Genomic DNA, 15,304 nt, shown 5'->3' with positions numbered 1-15,304 from the left:
GTGTTTCGGACGGCGTTTCGCTTTCGCTACTTGCGAGTGCTTTCGTGGTCCACCCCTCTATAAATACTCGGGAGGCGTCGAAGCCGGTTCTCCAAGCCGGACCCGTAGGTATCGTTGTGTGCTCGCTCTCATTGGCCCGCCTAACCAGAAAATGCCTGCGGTACACCCATTTGGATAAGAGTGCACGCAGATGCGGGCCTCGACGGCTACACATTTCCTCGGGCGGCCGCCTCCCGGCCTCCGTGGAGCGCGGGATGCACGGTCCCATCGACAAGCCTCTCCCGTTTTTACCGTGGCGTCGCGGTTCACCACGGCAGGCGGGTCGGTCTCCTCCGCATAAAAAGGGGGACCCCCGCTTTTTGTTCCACGAAATCGCACAAGCTTTTTTCGCATCCACGGTTTGCCACCGCACACCAAAATTCCGATCCGGCTGCCTACTTTAGCCAACAGGTGGAGCCAGGCGCGCCGTACTTGCGCGGCACTTCCCACGTCCACCGAAGTCGGTGCCAAGGACCACTTTCGGCGCCGGAGCCGCGTACGAGCCTACTCGAGGCGGAAGAACGAAGCCAGCAAGGGCCTGGCCGCAAGTGCGTTCAATTGTCGGGACGTCCAAGTCCCTCGTTCTTCCGTGCTTCCTCTTTCGGCAAGTCGTTGCGGCACCTTCCCAAAGCGCGCAGACCCGCTAATCGCGACGAGCGCGACGTGGCCGTGCCGCCTTTCCCTCGGCAGCAAGCAAAACGCCTGGCAACGTCGACGCTCCCCTAACCGCGATCTCGCACCGTGTTTCGTGTGGCGAATTCAAAAGCCGGCCGGCGCTGCTGCAACCATTACGGTCGGTACGCATACGCCGCGGAGGGCGGGACGGTCATCGGAGCGTGCGGTTCCTCCATCGAGTACTGCGCACCTCGGCCGTCGCATCGCCGTGCCATGACCGGCCGCGCGTCAACGCGAACCGGTGCCAGCGAGATCCCTCGCCTGCAAGAACCGACCGGCAGCCTCCGTCACCCGAGGACGCGGAGGCGCTTGCCGCGGACGGCGGGACGGTATGCACTGGTGCACAGCGGACCCGTCACATCGCCAGTTCCTTGACCGACCGCCGACGCTTGTGCCGTTCCTCTCGTACTTGGCAGTCGCCGCGCGATTGTCGGGTCTCGTTCTTGCACGCTCGAACGGTCGGGAGGGCACTCGGCTGGCGTTTCGGGAACGCGCAGCCTCGCCTTCTACCGACGTAACCACGACTCGCCGTTCGCGCTCCGCCGCTCCTGTTTACAGTACTAGGCGGTCCCGCAGCGGTCGGGTCGCGCATTTCGAGCGCTTCGAGCCACGGTGCAGTGGCGGGTCGAAAGCCGACCTATGAGTGCGTTGCGCCGTTTGTACCCGCGTCCGCCACCTGGCCGACCGTCCAAGGTCGCGGTGTTGGCGTCCGCTGGGCGCAACAATTTGTCACGGGGTGCCGCTCCACATTCAGGCAGCCCCGTGGGGAAAAGCCGACCCCGCGTCCAAACGGGGTCAGCGGCAGAAAGTGTCGGGCGCAGACGCAGCTGAGGCGCTCACCCTTCACAATCCGTTAATGATCCTTCCGCAGGTTCACCTACGGAAACCTTGTTACGACTTTTACTTCCTCTAAATGATCAAGTTTGGTCATCTTTCCAACAGACCGGCGCAACCGAAAGGCCGCGCCGGACATCGGTCCGAAGACCTCACTAAATCATTCAATCGGTAGTAGCGACGGGCGGTGTGTACAAAGGGCAGGGACGTAATCAACGCGAGCTTATGACTCGCGCTTACTGGGAATTCCTCGTTCAAGGGGAACAATTGCAAGCCCCTATCCCAATCACGAAAGAAGTTCCACGGGTTACCCAGTCTTTTCAGACAGGGATAAAGACACGCTGCTTCCTTCAGTGTAGCGCGCGTGCGGCCCCGGACATCTAAGGGCATCACAGACCTGTTATTGCTCTGTTTCGTGCGGCTAGGAGCCGCTTGTCCCTCTAAGAAGGTTGTAAGGTGCTGGGAACCCCGCACCTATTTAATAGGCTAGAGTCTCGTTCGTTATCGGAATTAACCAGACAAATCGCTCCACCAACTAAGAACGGCCATGCACCACCATCCACCGAATCAAGAAAGAGCTCTCAATCTGTCAATCCTCCCAGTGTCCGGGCCGGGTAAGTTTTCCCGTGTTGAGTCAAATTAAGCCGCAGGCTCCACTCCTGGTGGTGCCCTTCCGTCAATTCCTTTAAGTTTCAGCTTTGCAACCATACTTCCCCCGGAACCCAAATACTTTGGTTTCCCGGAAGCTGCCCGCCGAGTCATTTGAGTAACTCAGGCGGATCGCTGGTTGGCATCGTTTATGGTCAGAACTAGGGCGGTATCTGATCGCCTTCGAACCTCTGACTTTCGTTCTTGATCAATGAAAACATTCTTGGCAAATGCTTTCGCAGTAGTTCGTCTTGCGACGGTCCAAGAATTTCACCTCTAGCGCCGCAATACGAATGCCCCCGTCCGTCCCTCTTAATCATTACCTCGTATTCCAAAAACCAACAGAACAGAAACGAGGTCTTGTTCTATTATTCCATGCAAGTTTATTCAGGCGACTCGCCTGCGTTGAGCACTCTAATTTTTTCAAAGTAAAAGCACCGGCCATCTCGAGGCACACAATGAAGTGCACCAAGAAAGAACCGGCATGATGTTCAGTCCGAGCCGTCGCATCGGGTAGATGCACTACTCGTCTGGAACTGAGATCCAACTACGAGCTTTTTAACCGCAGCAGCTTTAGTATACGCTATTGGAGCTGGAATTACCGCGGCTGCTGGCACCCAGACTTGCCCTCCAATTGATCCTCGTTAAAGGATTTAGAGTGTACTCATTTCAATTACGGGGCCTCAAAAGAGTCCCGTATTGTTATTTTTCGTCACTACCTCCCCGTGCCGGGAGTGGGTAATTTGCGCGCCTGCTGCCTTCCTTGGATGTGGTAGCCGTTTCTCAGGCTCCCTCTCCGGAATCGAACCCTGATTCTCCGTTACCCGTAACAACCATGGTAAGCAAGTAACCTACCATCGAAAGTTGATAAGGCAGACACTTGAAAGAAACGTCGCCGGCTCGTGGCCATGCGATCAGCACAAAGTTATCCAGAGTCACCACACAATACGGGCCGAAACCCGATCGATCTTGGTCTAATAAAAGCACCCGTTACCCAAAGGGCTCCAGGCTCACTGCATGTATTAGCTCTAGAATTGCCACAGTTATCCAAGTAGGAAGAAACGATCTAAGGAACCATAACTGATTTAATGAGCCATTCGCGGTTTCGCCTTATTTCGGCATGTACTTAGACATGCATGGCTTAATCTTTGAGACAAGCATATGATTACTGGCAGGATCAACCAGGTAATCGTTCGACTGCGCGTCCGTCCTCGCCTTCGGCGGGCCGGACGCAGTCTGTGTGCGGCGGAGGCCACCTTCAGGCGCCCCAACACGCTTATTTTGCACTCCGAGATGACGGCGTTCGAGCTCGCTACGGCACAACCTTCCCGAAAGACGAGTGGGAGCCGTGCGGCAAGAAGCACGTTCATGCTCGCTCTTTTTCGTTGCATCGACTCGGTCGCGCCGTGCGGGTTGCCCAAGCCCGCTGCACTGTCGGTGGACCGGCCGGAACTAGCAACGGAGCCGAGACTGCAAAGCCGCCAGACGACGGGTCACGCCCGCGTCTTCGGCGCTTTCGCATCTGAATCGCCCGAGGACGACACGGAACACACCTCGATATCGTGGTAAAACGGCACCGTCCGACAACCAGCCCCTAACGCATCAAGCGGATGAGGCTGCAGACGACTGCCGTGGATTCCCCTGGAGCAGACCCGAGGACACGCTTGACGAGGCCGAAGCCCGCCGCATATCAGACACCCGGTCGCTTTCGCGTACGCCGCTCACGAGAACCCCCACATAATAGCAGCGATAAGTACCCAGACCTCCTTGGGCACTAATACGAGCGTACTCGAGAAAATTTCACCGCGGGTGTGCCCCGAAACGTGTGGCACGTTGAGCGTGCCACAAGTCTACGTCGCTCTCAAACCCGCCGAGGTCGTAGAATTTGCGACCCTACTCACGAAATTCCCACCGAGGATACGGCCGCAAACGTACCGCACCTTGGGTAGGCCACGAGTTTGTGCAACACTACGCTGACGGCACAGCACCGAGGTCGTGCGCGCACGCACGGGAAAATTCCGCCGCGGTTTCTGCCGAAAACGTGAGGCACCACGACTCTCCGCAAGTTCGCGTCGACTGCGAAAGACCGAAGTCGTGAACGACGTGTCCGCTACTCGCCGCCGACACGCTGGACACCAAACGTACAACGACTCGACGGCGTCGTAGAGGCCCACGACGCGGTTTTCCTTAACGACGTCTCGGCGTGGCACCGACAGGTTAGAACGGCCGACCAACGTTCCCTGTCCGCCGTTCGGCTCAGTCGAAGGGCTCGGCGACTTCGGCAACGCTGCGAAGCCGCACGGTGACGCACGCCATGTCCCCATTTTTTTTTTTTTCTTTCTGCGTCTGCCGGGGTGCCCCTATAATAGCAGCGATAAGCACCCAGACCGCCGTGGGTCGCTCGCCCCGGCTGACGTGGTTTTTCGTACTCCTGCGGCGGTCGCCGTCAAGCACGTCCAAATACGCTACTTTCGTGGGCGCATTCACGCTCTTTCGCTTCGCCGGAGTGCCAGCACTCACTCTGCCAAAAACGGCGAACATCCGAGCGGCGGTTCCCACTTTTGCGTCGGCGTCGCAAACCCCGCCCCGGCAGACGAGGTTTGCCGTACTCGTGCGACGGTGGCCGGCGGGCACGTCGAAAGACGCCGATATCGTGCGCGAATTGGCGCACCTTGGCTTCACCGGAGTGCCGCCACTGACTCCTCCAAAAACGGCGAAGATCCGAGCGGCGCTTCCCACTTTCGCATCGGCGTCCCGAACTCCGCCCCGGCTGACGCGGTTTACCGTACTCGTGCGACGGTCGCCGGCGAGCACGTGGAAAGACGCCGATATCGTGCCCGAATCGGCTCCGTTCGGCTTCGCCGGAGTGCCAGCACTGGCTCGGCGAAAGACGACGAACATCCGAGCGACGGTTCTCACTATTGCGTACGCGTCGCAAACCCCGCCCCGGCAGACGCACTTTGCCGTACTCGTGCGACGGTCGCCGGCGAGCACGTAGAAAGACGCCGATATCGTGCCGGAATCGGCCCCGTTTGGCTTCGCCGGAGTGCCAGCACTCACTCGGCCACAAACGGCGAACATCCGAGCGGCGGTTCCCACTTAGCCGTCGGCGTCCCGAACTCCGCCCCGGCAGACGCGGTTGCCGAGCTCGTGCGACTAGCGACCGCGAAGCCGTCTCGCGACGCCGCTTTCGTGCGCGGCTCCCACTGCGACCTGGGTCACCCGAGGTCGACGAGCAAGAAAGAATGTCGAAAAAAAATTTTTTTTTTTTTTGCGTCTGCCGGGGTGCCCCTATAATAGCAGCGATAAGCACCCAGACCGCCATGGGTCGCTCGCCCCGGCTGACGTGGTTTTTCGTTTTCCTGCGGTGGTCGTCGTCAAGCACGTCCAAACACGCCACTTTCGTGGGCGCATTCGCGCTCTTTCGCTTCGCCGGAGTGCCAGCACTCACTCTGCCAAAAACGGCGAACATCCTAGTGGCGGTTCCCACTTTTGCGTCGGCGTCGCCAACCCCGCCCCGGCATACGCGGTTTGCCGTACTCGTGCGGCGGTGGCCGGCGGGCACGTCGAAAGACACCGATATCGTGCGCGAGTCGATGCTTCTTGGTCTCGCAGGAGGGCCGCCACTCACTCCTGCAGAAACGGCGAAGATCCGAGCGGCGCTTCCCACTTTTTCGTCGGCATCGCAAACCTCGCCCCGGCAGACGCGCTTTGCCGTACTCGTGCGACGGTCGCCGGCGAGCACGTCGAAATACGCCGATATCGTGCCCGAATCGGCCCCGTTTCGCTTCGCCGGAGTGCCAGCACTCACTCGGCCAAAAACGGCGAACATCCGAGCAGCGGTACCCACTTAGCCGTCGGCATCCCGAACTCCGCGCCGGCTGACGCGGTTGCCGAGCTCGTGCGACTAGCGACCGCGAACGCGTCTCGCGACGCCGCTTTCGTGCGCGGCTCCCATTGCGACCTGGGTTACCCGAGCTCGACCAGCAAAAAAGAAGGTCGAAAAAAAATTTTTTTTTTCTGCGTCTGCCGGGGTGCCCCTATAATAGCAGCGATAAGCACCCAGACCGCCGTGGGTCGCTCGCCCCGGCTGACGTGGTTTTTCGTACTCCTGCAGCGGTCGCCGTCAAGCACGTCCAAATACGCCACTTTCGTGGGCGCTTTCGCGCTCTTTCGCGTCGCCGGTGTGCCAGCACTCACTCTGCCAAAAACGGCGAACATCCTAGTGGCGGTTCCCACTTTTGCGTCGGCGTCGCCAACCCCGCCCCGGCATACGCGGTTTGCCGTACTCGTGCGGCGGTGGCCGGCGGGCACGTCGAAAGACACCGATATCGTGCGCGAGTCGATGCTTCTTGGTCTCGCAGGAGGGCCGCCACTCACTCCTGCAAAAACGGCGAAGATCCGAGCGGCGCTTCCCACTTTTTCGTCGGCATCGCAAACCTCGCCCCGGCAGACGCGCTTTGCCGTACTCGTGCGACGGTCGCCGGCGAGCACGTCGAAATACGCCGATATCGTGCCCGAATCGGCCCCGTTTCGCTTCGCCGGAGTGCCAGCACTCACTCGGCCAAAAACGGCGAACATCCGAGCAGCGGTACCCACTTAGCCGTCGGCATCCCGAACTCCGCGCCGGCTGACGCGGTTGCCGAGCTCGTGCGACTAGCGACCGCGAACGCGTCTCGCGACGCCGCTTTCGTGCGCGGCTCCCATTGCGACCTGGGTTACCCGAGCTCGACCAGCAAAAAAGAAGGTCGAAAAAAAATTTTTTTTTTCTGCGTCTGCCGGGGTGCCCCTATAATAGCAGCGATAAGCACCCAGACCGCCGTGGGTCGCTCGCCCCGGCTGACGTGGTTTTTCGTACTCCTGCAGCGGTCGCCGTCAAGCACGTCCAAATACGCCACTTTCGTGGGTGCTTTCGCGCTCTTTCGCGTCGCCGGTGTGCCAGCACTCACTCTGCCAAAAACGGCCAACATCCGAGCGGCGGTTCCCACTTTTGCGTCGGCGTCGTAAACCCCGCCCCGGCAGACGCGGTTTGCCCTACTCGTTCGACGGTCGCCGGCGAGCGCGTCGAAAGACGCCGATATCGTGCGCTAATTGGCGCTCCTTGGCTTCTCCGGAGTGCCGCCACTCACTCCTCCAAAAACGGCGAAGATCCGAGCGGCGTTCTCCACTTTCGCATCGGCGTCCCGAACTCCGCCCGGGCTGACGCGGTTTACCGTACTCGTGCGACGGTCGCCGCCGGGCACGTCGAAAGACGCCGATATCGTGCCGTAATCGGCCCCGTTTGGCTTCGCCCGAGTGCCAGCACTCACTCGGCCAAAAACGGCGAACATCCGAGCAGCGTTTCCCACTTTCGCATCGGCGTCCCGAAGCCCGCCCCGGCAGACGCGGTTTGCCCTACTCGAGCGACGGTCGCCGGCGATCACGTCGAAAGGCGCCGAATTCGTGCACGAATCGATGCTTCTTGGTCTCGCAGGAGGGCCGCCACTCACTCCTGCAAAAACGGCGAAGATCCGAGTTGCGCTTCCCACTTTTTCGTCGGCGTCCCGAACTACGCCCCGGCTGACGCGGTTTACCGTACTCGTGCGACGGTCGCCGGCGGGCACTTCAAAATACGCCGATTTCGTGGGCGCATTCACGCTGTTTCGCTTCCCCGGAGTGCCAACACTCACTCTGCCGAAAGCGGCGATCATCCGAGCGGCGGTTCCCACTTTTGCGTCGGCTTCGCAAACGGCGCCCCGGCAGACGCGCTCGTGCGACGTACTCGTGCGACGGTCGCCGGCGAGCACGTCGAAAGACGCCGATATCGTGCTCGAATCGACCCCGTTTCGCTTCGCCGGAGTGCTGCCAGTCACGGCGCAGAAAACGGCGAACAAGTGTTTTTTTTTTTTTTTTCCTAGAATTTGTGTTATAGAAGGCACATTTGATATCGGACGATAATTTTCAACTTTATCACGCGCACCGATTTTCGTGTAGAGGTTTGCAAGTTTATGGGAATTTCTCCACTTGGAATAATGCGATTTAGTAGTACTACGAGAACTTCATGGATGTACTCAAGGGTACGGGGCAAGTCAGTTACGTCAACACCTGCAGATTTTTTACACTTCAAACTGAAAATTGTTGGTTGTGAGTCCTCGTGTGATATTAAAGGCCGATTCGCTAACACATAGAACAAAGAAAGAAAGGAAGAAAAAACGCCCGCGCTCGCTCAAGAAACCTGGGTTCGCAACAAGTGGCAACAACAAGCAACCGAGCGAGTGCGCCAAAACCCGTGGCGGCCGAACAAACGCGAAGTCCCAACCGCGTCAGCCGGGGCGGCACGGGACAGGAAAAATCACTTCAGCCGGGGCGGCGGGGCACCGAATAAACCTCGTCACCTCGTCGCAGGATAAAAGAGGAAACAAAAAGTCTAAACAGCGTCTGCTGGAGCGAATGCGTAATAAAACAACAACAACAACAAAAAAAAAAACACCCGCGCTCAAGAAGTCTGCAATCCTCACAAAAGGCGACTGTGACCGAGCAGCGTCAGCCGGGGCCGTGCGGAAACGGAAAAACCGCGACTACCGGGGCGTCGAGGCACCGAAAAATCCACTTCAGCCGCGGCGAAAAAAAAAAACAAAAAGAAAGACGGAGGGGGGGGGGGGGGGAACCACGTCTGCCGGGGCGAAGGAAAAAAAAAACGCGTCTGCCGGGGCGAGCCCGGGTGCGGCACCACCGGGAAAACTGTGGCAAACAGACATGGCGATCGAGTGAGTGGGCCGCCAGCCAGGCTCAGCCAAAAAGTGCAAAGTCCGAACTGCGTCAGCCGGGGCGGCAAAAACCGCGTCAGCCGGGGCGGCGCAAAAAACCGCGTCTGCCGGGGCGGCACGAAACCGCGTCAGCCGGGGCGGGGCGAAAACTGCGTCAGCCGGGGCGAAAAGAAAAAAAAAAAACGCGTCTGCCGGGGCAAGCCCGGGTGCGGCACCACCGGGAAAACTGTGGCAAACAGACATGGCGATCGAGTGAGTGGGCCGCCAGCCAGGCACAGCCGAAAAGTGCAAAGTCCGAACCGTGTCAGCCGGGGCGACGCAAAAACCGCGTCAGCCGGGGCGGCGCGAAAACCGCGTCAGCCGGGGCGGCACGAAACCGCGTCAGCCGGGGCGGCGCGAAAACTGCGTCAGCCGGGGCGGCGCGAAAACCTCGTCAGCCGGGGCGAGCGAAAAGGGGGGGGGGGGGGAACCACGTCTGCCGGGGCGAAAGAAAAAAAAAACGCGTCTGCCGGGGCGAGCCCGGGTGCGGCACCACCGGGAAGACTGTGGCAAACAGACATGGCGATCGAGTGAGTGGGCCGCCAGCCAGGCTCAGCCCAAAAAGTGCCAAGTCCGAACTGCGTCAGCCGGGGCGGCAAAAACCGCGTCAGCCGGGGCGGCGCGAAAACCGCGTCTGCCGGGGCGGCGCGAAAACTGCGTCAGCCGGGGCGAGCCCGGGTGCGGCACCACCGGGAAAACTGTGGCTAACAGACATGGCGATCGAGTGAGTGGGCCACCAGCCAGGCTCAGCCAAAAAGTGCCAAGTCCGAACTGCGTCAGCCGGGGCGGCAAAAACCGCGTCAGCCGGGGCGGCGCAAAAAAAACCGCGTCTGCCGGGGCGGCACGAAACCGCGTCAGCCGGGGCGGCGCGAAAACTGCGTCAGCCGGGGCGAAAGAAAAAAAAAAACGCGTCTGCCGAGGCGAGCCCGGGTGCGGCACCACCGGGAAAACTGTGGCAAACAGACATGGCGATCGAGTGAGTGGGCCGCCAGCCAGGCACAGCCGAAAAGTGCTAAGTCCGAACTGCGTCTGCCGGGGCGGCACGAAACCGCGTCAGCCGGGGCGGCGCGAAAACCGCGTCTGCCGGGGCGGCACGAAACCGCGTCAGCCGGGGCGGCGCGAAAACTGCGTCAGCCGGGGCGAGCCCGGGTGCGGCACCACCGGGAAAACTGTGGCAAACAGACATGGCGATCGAGTGAGTGGGCCGCCAGCCAGGCACAGCCGAAAAGTGCTAAGTCCGAACTGCGTCTGCCGGGGCGGCACGAAACCGCGTCAGCCGGGGCGGCGCGAAAACCGCGTCTGCCGGGGCGGCACGAAACCGCGTCAGCCGGGGCGGCGCGAAAACTGCGTCAGCCGGGGCGAGCCCGGGTGCGGCACCACCGGGAAAACTGTGGCAAACAGACATGGCGATCGAGTGAGTGGGCCGCCAGCCAGGCACAGCCGAAAAGTGCTAAGTCCGAACTGCGTCAGCCGGGGCGGCAAAAACCGCGTCAGCCGGGGCGGCGCAAAAAACCGCGTCTGCCGGGGCGGCACGAAACCGCGTCAGCCGGGGCGGCGCGAAAACTGCGTCAGCCGGGGCAAAAGAAAAAAAAAAAACGCGTCTGCCGGGGCGAGCCCGGGTGCGGCACCACCGGGAAAACTGTGGCAAACAGACATGGCGATCGAGTGAGTGGGCCGCCAGCCAGGCACAGCCGAAAAGTGCTAAGTCCGAACTGCGTCTGCCGGGGCGGCACGAAACCGCGTCAGCCGGGGCGGCGCGAAAACCGCGTCTGCCGGGGCGGCACGAAACCGCGTCAGCCGGGGCGGCGCGAAAACTGCGTCAGCCGGGGCGAGCCCGGGTGCGGCACCACCGGGAAAACTGTGGCAAACAGACATGGCGATCGAGTGAGTGGGCCGCCAGCCAGGCACAGCCGAAAAGTGCTAAGTCCGAACTGCGTCTGCCGGGGCGGCACGAAACCGCGTCAGCCGGGGCGGCGCGAAAACCGCGTCTGCCGGGGCGGCACGAAACCGCGTCAGCCGGGGCGGCGCGAAAACTGCGTCAGCCGGGGCGAGCCCGGGTGCGGCACCACCGGGAAAACTGTGGCAAACAGACATGGCGATCGAGTGAGTGGGCCGCCAGCCAGGCACAGCCGAAAAGTGCAAAGTCCGAACCGTGTCAGCCGGGGCGACGCAAAAACCGCGTCAGCCGGGGCGGCGCGAAAACCGCGTCAGCCGGGGCGGCACGAAACCGCGTCAGCCGGGGCGGCGCGAAAACTGCGTCAGCCGGGGCGGCGCGAAAACCTCGTCAGCCGGGGCGAGCGAAAAGGGGGGGGGGGGGGGAACCACGTCTGCCGGGGCGAAAGAAAAAAAAAACGCGTCTGCCGGGGCGAGCCCGGGTGCGGCACCACCGGGAAAACTGTGGCAAACAGACATGGCGATCGAGTGAGTGGGCCGCCAGCCAGGCACAGCCGAAAAGTGCTAAGTCCGAACTGCGTCAGCCGGGGCGGCAAAAACCGCGTCAGCCGGGGCGGCGCAAAAAACCGCGTCTGCCGGGGCGGCACGAAACCGCGTCAGCCGGGGCGGCGCGAAAACTGCGTCAGCCGGGGCGAAAGAAAAAAAAAACGCGTCTGCCGGGGCGAGCCCGGGTGCGGCACCACCGGGAAAACTGTGGCAAACAGACATGGCGATCGAGTGAGTGGGCCGCCAGCCAGGCACAGCCGAAAAGTGCTAAGTCCGAACTGCGTCTGCCGGGGCGGCACGAAACCGCGTCAGCCGGGGCGGCGCGAAAACCGCGTCTGCCGGGGCGGCACGAAACCGCGTCAGCCGGGGCGGCGCGAAAACTGCGTCAGCCGGGGCGAGCCCGGGTGCGGCACCACCGGGAAAACTGTGGCAAACAGACATGGCGATTGAGTGAGTGGGCCGCCAGCCAGGCACAGCCGAAAAGTGCTAAGTCCGAACTGCGTCTGCCGGGGCGGCACGAAACCGCGTCAGCCGGGGCGGCGCGAAAACCGCGTCTGCCGGGGCGGCACGAAACCGCGTCAGCCGGGGCGGCGCGAAAACTGCGTCAGCCGGGGCGAGCCCGGGTGCGGCACCACCGGGAAAACTGTGGCAAACAGACATGGCGATCGAGTGAGTGGGCCGCCAGCCAGGCACAGCCGAAAAGTGCTAAGTCCGAACTGCGTCTGCCGGGGCGGCACGAAACCGCGTCAGCCGGGGCGGCGCGAAAACCGCGTCTGCCGGGGCGGCACGAAACCGCGTCAGCCGGGGCGGCGCGAAAACTGCGTCAGCCGGGGCGAGCCCGGGTGCGGCACCACCGGGAAAACTGTGGCAAACAGACATGGCGATCGAGTGAGTGGGCCGCCAGCCAGGCACAGCCGAAAAGTGCTAAGTCCGAACTGCGTCTGCCGGGGCGGCACGAAACCGCGTCAGCCGGGGCGGCGCGAAAACCGCGTCTGCCGGGGCGGCACGAAACCGCGTCAGCCGGGGCGGCGCGAAAACTGCGTCAGCCGGGGCGAGCCCGGGTGCGGCACCACCGGGAAAACTGTGGCAAACAGACATGGCGATCGAGTGAGTGGGCCGCCAGCCAGGCACAGCCGAAAAGTGCAAAGTCCGAACCGTGTCAGCCGGGGCGACGCAAAAACCGCGTCAGCCGGGGCGGCGCGAAAACCGCGTCTGCCGGGGCGGCACGAAACCGCGTCAGCCGGGGCGGCGCGAAACCGCGTCAGCCGGGGCGGCGCGAAAACTGCGTCAGCCGGGGCGAGCCCGGGTGCGGCACCACCGGGAAAACTGTGGCAAACAGACATGGCGATCGAGTGAGTGGGTCGCCAGCCAGGCACAGCCGAAAAGTGCTAAGTCCGAACTGCGTCAGCCGGGGCGGCAAAAACCGCGTCAGCCGGGGCGGCGCGAAAACTGCGTCAGCCGGGGCGAGCCCGGGTGCGGCACCACCGGGAAAACTGTGGCAAACAGACATGGCGATTGAGTGAGTGGGCCGCCAGCCAGGCACAGCCGAAAAGTGCTAAGTCCGAACTGCGTCTGCCGGGGCGGCACGAAACCGCGTCAGCCGGGGCGGCGCGAAAACCGCGTCTGCCGGGGCGGCACGAAACCGCGTCAGCCGGGGCGGCGCGAAAACTGCGTCAGCCGGGGCGAGCCCGGGTGCGGCACCACCGGGAAAACTGTGGCAAACAGACATGGCGATCGAGTGAGTGGGCCGCCAGCCAGGCACAGCCGAAAAGTGCTAAGTCCGAACTGCGTCAGCCGGGGCGGCAAAAACCGCGTCAGCCGGGGCGGCGCAAAAAACCGCGTCTGCCGGGGCGGCACGAAACCGCGTCAGCCGGGGCGGCGCGAAAACTGCGTCAGCCGGGGCGAAAGAAAAAAAAAAACGCGTCTGCCGGGGCGAGCCCGGGTGCGGCACCACCGGGAAAACTGTGGCAAACAGACATGGCGATCGAGTGAGTGGGCCGCCAGCCAGGCACAGCCGAAAAGTGCTAAGTCCGAACTGCGTCTGCCGGGGCGGCACGAAACCGCGTCAGCCGGGGCGGCGCGAAAACCGCGTCTGCCGGGGCGGCACGAAACCGCGTCAGCCGGGGCGGCGCGAAAACTGCGTCAGCCGGGGCGAGCCCGGGTGCGGCACCACCGGGAAAACTGTGGCAAACAGACATGGCGATCGAGTGAGTGGGCCGCCAGCCAGGCACAGCCGAAAAGTGCTAAGTCCGAACTGCGTCTGCCGGGGCGGCACGAAACCGCGTCAGCCGGGGCGGCGCGAAAACCGCGTCTGCCGGGGCGGCACGAAACCGCGTCAGCCGGGGCGGCGCGAAAACTGCGTCAGCCGGGGCGAGCCCGGGTGCGGCACCACCGGGAAAACTGTGGCAAACAGACATGGCGATCGAGTGAGTGGGCCGCCAGCCAGGCACAGCCGAAAAGTGCTAAGTCCGAACTGCGTCTGCCGGGGCGGCACGAAACCGCGTCAGCCGGGGCGGCGCGAAAACCGCGTCTGCCGGGGCGGCACGAAACCGCGTCAGCCGGGGCGGCGCGAAAACTGCGTCAGCCGGGGCGAGCCCGGGTGCGGCACCACCGGGAAAACTGTGGCAAACAGACATGGCGATCGAGTGAGTGGGCCGCCAGCCAGGCACAGCCGAAAAGTGCTAAGTCCGAACTGCGTCAGCCGGGGCGGCAAAAACCGCGTCAGCCGGGGCGGCGCAAAAACCGCGTCTGCCGGGGCGAAATAAAAAAAAAAACAAAGAAAAAAGCCCGCGCTTAATCAAAAGAAAACAAAGAAAAAAGCTTGCGCTTAATCAAAAGAAAACAAACAAAAAAAGTTCGCGCTTAAGCCTGGCGGTGGAACCACCGGGGCAAACAGACCTGGCGATCGAGTGAGTGGGCCGCCAGCCGGGGTGAGCCAAAAAGTGCAAAGTCCGAACCGCGTCAGCCGGGGCGACGCAAAAACCGCGTCAGCCGGGGCGGCGCGAAAACCGCGTCAGCCGGGGCGGCGCGAAAACCGCGTCTGCCGGGGCGGCACGAAACCGCGTCAGCCGGGGCGGCGCGAAAACTGCGTCAGCCGGGGCGAGCCCGGGTGCGGCACCACCGGGAAAACTGTGGCAAACAGACATGGCGATCGAGTGAGTGGGCCGCCAGCCAGGCACAGCCGAAAAGTGCTAAGTCCGAACTGCGTCAGCCGGGGCGGCAAAAACCGCGTCAGCCGGGGCGGCGCAAAAAACCGCGTCTGCCGGGGCGGCACGAAACCGCGTCAGCCGGGGCGGCGCGAAAACTGCGTCAGCCGGGGCGAGCCCGGGTGCGGCACCACCGGGAAAACTGTGGCAAACAGACATGGCGATCGAGTGAGTGGGCCGCCAGCCAGGCACAGCCGAAAAGTGCAAAGTCCGAACCGTGTCAGCCGGGGCGACGCGAAAACTGCGTCAGCCGGGGCGAGCCCGGGTGCGGCACCACCGGGAAAACTGTGGCAAACAGACATGGCGATCGAGTGAGTGGGCCGCCAGCCAGGCACAGCCGAAAAGTGCTAAGTCCGAACTGCGTCTGCCGGGGCGGCACGAAACCGCGTCAGCCGGGGCGGCGCGAAAACCGCGTCTGCCGGGGCGGCACGAAACCGCGTCAGCCGGGGCGGCGCGAAAACTGCGTCAGCCGGGGCGAGCCCGGGTGCGGCACCACCGGGAAAACTGTGGCAAACAGACATGGCGATCGAGTGAGTGGGCCGCCAGCCAGGCACAGCCGAAAAGTGCTAAGTCCGAACTGCGTCAGCCGGGGCGGCAAAAACCGCGTCAGCCGGGGCGGCGCAAAAAACCGCGTCTGCCGGGGCGGCACGAAACCGCGTCAGCCGGGGCGGCGCGAAA

At 62.8% G+C, this 15,304-nt stretch overlaps 1 non-coding gene across 1 annotated transcript; it reads right to left on the bottom strand.

Annotated features, from left to right (window-relative positions):
* Positions 1 to 1,568: 1,568 nt before the first annotated feature.
* On the bottom strand, positions 1,569 to 3,384 carry LOC142793509 (small subunit ribosomal RNA). The gene has a single exon (XR_012891593.1). It is a non-coding gene; the product is annotated as a small subunit ribosomal RNA (ribosomal RNA).
* Between the last annotated feature and the right edge of the window lie 11,920 nt (positions 3,385 to 15,304).

This window comes from Rhipicephalus microplus, unplaced genomic scaffold, assembly GCF_043290135.1.
Source record: "Rhipicephalus microplus isolate Deutch F79 unplaced genomic scaffold, USDA_Rmic scaffold_304, whole genome shotgun sequence".
Lineage (NCBI taxonomy): Eukaryota > Metazoa > Arthropoda > Arachnida > Ixodida > Ixodidae > Rhipicephalus > Rhipicephalus microplus.
This window is presented reverse-complemented; position numbering and strand designations above follow the sequence as displayed.